The sequence below is a fragment of the Festucalex cinctus genome, chromosome 6 (genome assembly GCF_051991245.1).
Source record: "Festucalex cinctus isolate MCC-2025b chromosome 6, RoL_Fcin_1.0, whole genome shotgun sequence".
NCBI lineage: Eukaryota > Metazoa > Chordata > Actinopteri > Syngnathiformes > Syngnathidae > Festucalex > Festucalex cinctus.
This window is the reverse complement of record NC_135416.1, coordinates 13,962,362-13,968,361: the sequence shown is the minus strand read 5'-3', so window position 1 is coordinate 13,968,361 and position 6,000 is coordinate 13,962,362.

Genomic DNA, 6,000 nt, shown 5'->3' with positions numbered 1-6,000 from the left:
TCATCTGTCATTGAATTGTGGTTATCTATGCAGGAGAATGATTTGTTTAATGGATATTGCAGCTTGAGGCAAAATAAGAACCCTGCTCATTGCACACAGAAGACTCACACGCACACACATACATGCATACATACACCGACTACAATTGTAGTTTAAATCACATCCCTCAAGATCCCACTAACCACCAAAGCTTCCTGTTGTTTTGTAAAAGAGTATTTTTTGAGATGGGCGCAGTTTGCCATTTCATCCCACCCACGTGTTACTTCCCGCGTTCTTTTGACACCGCTCGTGAGGCAATGACACATCAGCTGCACCCGCAGGTGCTGATGCGATGTCTATTGAACTGCGGACGTATAATGGTGCAAAACAAGCAGATGGGGGTATTTACTGGATTTTTCTCTTGCTTTCCACCTCATCGCTTCACCGTTATTGAGATGTAAGTGGCAATTTGTCTTGTGATGCCCGATTGGTTGTTTCACTCATTGAGCAATGCATAGATAATGTGCCTGCCTCTACTTTTATTGAATTTGCTCTAAAGTGGTCCAAGAGGACATCCCTTGAAAGCAAGCATTGATCCAGAGGGAACTCATCTCCACTCCATTGATTTTCTTCAGCTCCTCATAATGATGCTTGGAATCCTGACTTGTTTTACAATTACAATGTCAGGACTCCCATGCAGTGAGTACACCCATCATGTACTTGTCCTATTTAATTTAAATATTCTACTACAGCCCCATTTGTCTACACATTCAAGAACAGCTCAAATAGTTTTATTCTCATGTTTATTTTTGTAGACAATGATGAGTAACTGACTTCCTTTTGGTGCTTTCTTAATGCAGCACCTGAGCGCTTGAACCTTTTCATTGTAAAAGTTTTTGATGTATTGACAACAACATAAGCATGCCATCCATCTATCAATATTGCTTACACACTGAGATGATGCGTGACCCCTCCCCCTACCTTTCACTGCTAACAACAGCAGCGGGTCTCAAGTCAGGGCGGCAGATCATGATCTCATATTATCGTCATTTATTTGGACTAGAAGTCATAAAAAATTATTATATAAAATACATATGCTGTATAACATATTTCATTTTAGAAAATCTGACTTTTTTTTGTCCTGCAATTTGCCGCCCCCTCCACTAGATGGCGCCCTCGGTGACCGCCTAGTTCCTGGTATTAGAGGTCAAATAAATGGTAGGAAAAAGATTTGAAATGATTTATCTTGGTTATATTGTTTCCTGGATCGTGTCCGGGCAATTAACAAGGGTGTCTGGACTTTTAATATCCAATAAATCAAATTCCGACTTGGATTCCCAGAGACCATTGACACAACACCTGCAAGTCCACCCCCACATCCTCTGGTGATCCCAAGAGAAACTTCTTAATTACATGCTGCATGTCAGCCAAGTGATCATGTAGATGCCATAAACAAAAAAACAAAAAAACAAACAAACAAAAAACAAAACAAACCAAAACAGTACATCATTTTTGTTGTATGTCAACAGTCTTCTTTGGCTCTCCAGCATCACCAAATTGTGCTCATGCTCCGGCAGTCAATGGTAACCTTGTGCTGTAAAATTAGATTGTCAATCATCTGATGTATTGTCTGATTTCAAGATGTTTATTTTTATTCACAGCAGCCCTCCCTTTCAGCCAGTCTGAGCTTAGAGCTTTATTCCCCCCCCTTGGGCATGCTCGCTCATTCAGCTCACTGAAATCGGTGACGGTTTATTCCTCATCCACACTTGGCTCTAACTACATCTGTTCCCTGCTCCGTGTTCCAGATGGCGGCTCAAGCCAGCCAAATGGGTGGCTAACCTGCCTGCAGGAACTGTTCAGTATGTCGGCCCTACTGCAGGCCTGATTTATCCTGGGCAAGCAAACTGGGCCCGGAGGGGATCGCAGGACAAACACTCCAACCCACACAAGGGCACAATGTTTGTGAGACACCATAAATAGGTTCAAGGCTGGATATTGTTGTTTTCAAGCACACTAACACGACAGTTGAGTTATATCTACTCCCGTTTGCTTTTGTTAGTTATGATGCACCATGTATTGTATGGACTAAAACTCAAATGAAGTCTGGCACATTTTTTGTTGTTTTTTAACCTAATAGGTGGGTTGCAATCACGTGATTCTGGCGGCGCACGGAATTCAACTGGGAGTCAGGAAGTAAGGAACACCAATTGAAAATGATAGAAAGTGACTACCGGTACATGCAAAAGCGTTGGGTGAGCTTGGATGTAGCTGCTCGGCTCTAAAAATAGTAAAATATGTCGGATATGATCTTTACACTCTGAGAAAAAGAGATTTTTCTGAACTTATGTCGGATTTGCCTGGTGTGAACTGTGAAGGCAATCGACATCACGAACTACCTCGTCTTTCAGACATCGTACTACACCGCTAGCCAAATGAAGGTGTATAAAAGCCTGGAGGCTTACAGCTATTTCGTGTGTGGTTTGGTCAGCGAACTCGGATCAAAAGAAGCACTAAATGACTGCCGTCTTGTTTTTATTCGGGTGAGTAAATGTGATTCAGAATCATTCTCTTTTCAACTCAAATGCACACAACAGAACACTGGCATCAGGCTACAAGCTAGCTGGCTAACTGTTACTTTACCTGCTATTTTCTACGTAATGCTAGGTTAACCATTCTCAGAGGTCTAACGTATGTTGTGGCCCTCCTGGAAGAAGCACCTCACTCGTTGTGATAGCTAATAGGGGTGTGCCAAAAAAAATCGATTCATAAAAGAATCGAGATTCTCATTTATTAATCGAATCGAATCGATATTAATATCCAAAAATTGATTTCATTTAAATTAAAAATGAAGAAGAAGGGGGAAAAGGCAGTTGTAGCCCACATGCTGTTTTTGTGGAAAAAGGCACTTACAATGCAAAATTAATAAATGTTTAAACAAAAAAAAAAAAGACACTTTAATGTTTCCATTTGTCATTTTGTCTTGCAAAGCAGACTGGAGTAGATCATGACAATGTTGTGCATATCTGTAAATTGAAGCAGAAATCATTTGTCAATCAAATAATTTTGAATTGAAAATCGTTTGAATCGATAGCCATAAACATCACAAAACTTCATCATTTTCTCAGCTTTTTCATATGGGGAAGTTACTTCCTGTCCCCCATCTGGTGTTGGGCGCTTGTCGTGACGTCACATGAAACCCACCTATAACAAAAAAAATCCAAATTTGTGTCTATTCATCATACTTCATTGATTTATCATTATTTTTCATCAGTTATTTGTGTTAAACAGAAGTGCCAATATATTATCCTCATCTTGAAATCTGATCTCTCACATCCATTACTGGCAAATCAAATGATCAAAAAGGTTTGAAGTAATTGCAGGTCAGAAAGTAGACTTTCATGCATTGCAACAGTCACCGTAATTGTGTTCATTTTGTTCTGAAATTGCCTCAGAGGTAAGGTCAACCTGCTGAAAACCCCATTTAAATGGCTCGACTTTGAAAGACATTTGTGACGACACGAGAAGAGGAACCATTAGCCACCAAATGATTATTCTTGGACCATTTCCTTCATATTTTGTGCATAAACGGAGGAGCCAGGCATGGAATTTTAATGAGCTTTACAGTATATATGAATTACAGATTTTCTAACTCATCTTTCTCCAGACTTACTGACTTCATTGCCCCAACCGCCTCGGATGATGCCAGCAGTGTTGCACACAATCTAAGAAACAATAATCTACTAGATGCTGTAATCAAGCATAGTGCAATTAGACTTAAGGTATGGTGAGCCTAATTCAGATGTTCTCACCTTGCACATTTTTGTTTTTGTTTGTTTACACGTGACCCCGATGCACTGTGATTGACTATCAGGCAACATTATGCTATAATGAATGGGATGGTGCGTCATTATCATCATTGACAGCAATTCCTCCAGAAGGTGAGTGACAAATGTTCATCCATTCATTGAAAAGTTTCTTTTACTTTGAAGCACTTGCATTTTGTTGAAGGCGACGTCTGTCGCATCCGTTGCCAAAATGAAAGTGGTCCTTGTGTATCTCTGCCTGGCCAGCACTGCATCTGCTTGCACCTGCATGTCTCACAACGCACTTCTAAGTGGTGATTTTCAAGCATCACTCTTGAATTATGTGAACTAATTGATTTTTTTCTTTCTACTCCGTGTTCCATTATCTGCCTCACTTTTGCAGCCTCCAGACAAACGATGCTACCTACACAGAGTGCGACAGAAAGAAAGAAAGAAAGAAAGAAAGAAAGAAAGTAAGTAAGTAAGTAGTGGTTAACTTGCATTTATACTTTATGCCAGTTAAGATTGTTTAAACATACTTTAAACATTGCCTATATCGTTAATGTAGTTTTCCCCCCCTTTTTTTTTGTCTCTCGATTATTGCAGCCATTCCCCTCTCATGATTTAATCAAGTATTCTATTCCACAGCCACCTGGCAGGCAGAGTGTGGAAGTGGTAAATATATACACTCATATTCAGCAAAGTCCCTGCTGGGTTATTGAATGACTCTAATACGGTTTAGCAGAATAGCCAGCTTTATAAAAATGTTTTTTTTTTTCTGCTGTACCATTCACAGTACAACCCGTACGACTTTTCTAAGCAGCAGGTAAACATGCCAAGTTTGCATAATTCAATAGAGAATAGTCAAGATTGCATTTTAGTGGCACTCATTGAATAAAGGATCATTATTTTCTTATATTTTTGTCTTAGAGGCCAGATATGTTTCCATTACAGGTGCTACATTTTAATTTTCACTTCTCAACATCCACCTCCAGCAAAATGTGAATGTGAGAGGACCAAGACAAAGAAGTTGCTGCGATGTGTTACTTCCATCTGCTCTCCGAAGAGGTTTTTCGTCCTCTTTTTTATTTTTTTTTATTTTTTATTTTTTTTTCCAGATTCACACATCTGACACCACAACTACTGACTTTTGAGACCACACCAAGACAGTTTGTGGACCAGAAATAGTGCATGAAACAAGGCAATTGTTCTTTCTAAGATTTTTGTTTGCCAATTTGCTTATGAACTGGAGCGTTCATAAATTGAGGTTTCACTGTATTGTTATAGTATGTGGGCAACTACAATATAGTATATATAATTTTCTAATCAACATTCATATTACAGATGTGTCTGAAGGTATGATGTAAAGGAAGAGAAACCCTCGACAGTCAAACAAATGACTCATCATTTAGATTGGCCAGGAATGCTTGAAAGTGTTGACTTCTTTTTACTAAAGTTCAGTGGAGAAAAGAAAGCTACATTATCTGCATCGAATGGATTTTCCAATATTCTTCATAGAGTACCTTAGATAACTAAAGAATAAATGTGCTTTTTTTGTGTGAAAATAACCAAAGTACAAGTATAATTGTTAAGCAAAATTCGCCAATCACCCAATATTTTTTTCTGGAATCCTTTTAAATAATTAGTGCTCTCTTTTCGCACTCTAGCGCAAAGTGCAGTCCAGCTGTGCGCATTGGTGAGGTTTTCTTCATTTTGGTATTTTCGTAGCCAGGCACAGTAAAAAAAAAAAAAAAAAAAAAAGGGTCTGTGTTGGAGTGAACACAGCCAATTGAATTGGCTCACCTCATTCCTTTAAATTCAGTGTCTGAGAGGCGTGCGGTCTATGTGGCAAATGCATAACGGACCGTGTAGGACATCGACACATGGAAAGTATGTTTATGAGGAACTGCAAGAAGATGCTCCCAGGTGTGTACTTGGAGACAGTGTTTCATCCCTGATCATATGTTTGTGTGTGACCATTAAGACCACATAAGTAACATAGTAACCTGGATACAATGCATGAAAAAAAAGTGGAAAAGGGGTTTGGCTGGGTTCTGTATCTAAAACAAAATAATCACATTTTTAATTTATTTTTTTTTAACTTTGGTGGTGGTCGTTCTTGAAAGGTAAACAAAAACAGAACTATCAAAGCATAAAATTAGTCTATCACACTTTCTTTATCATTTCAAACACATTTGTATTTTTGAGAGAGTGA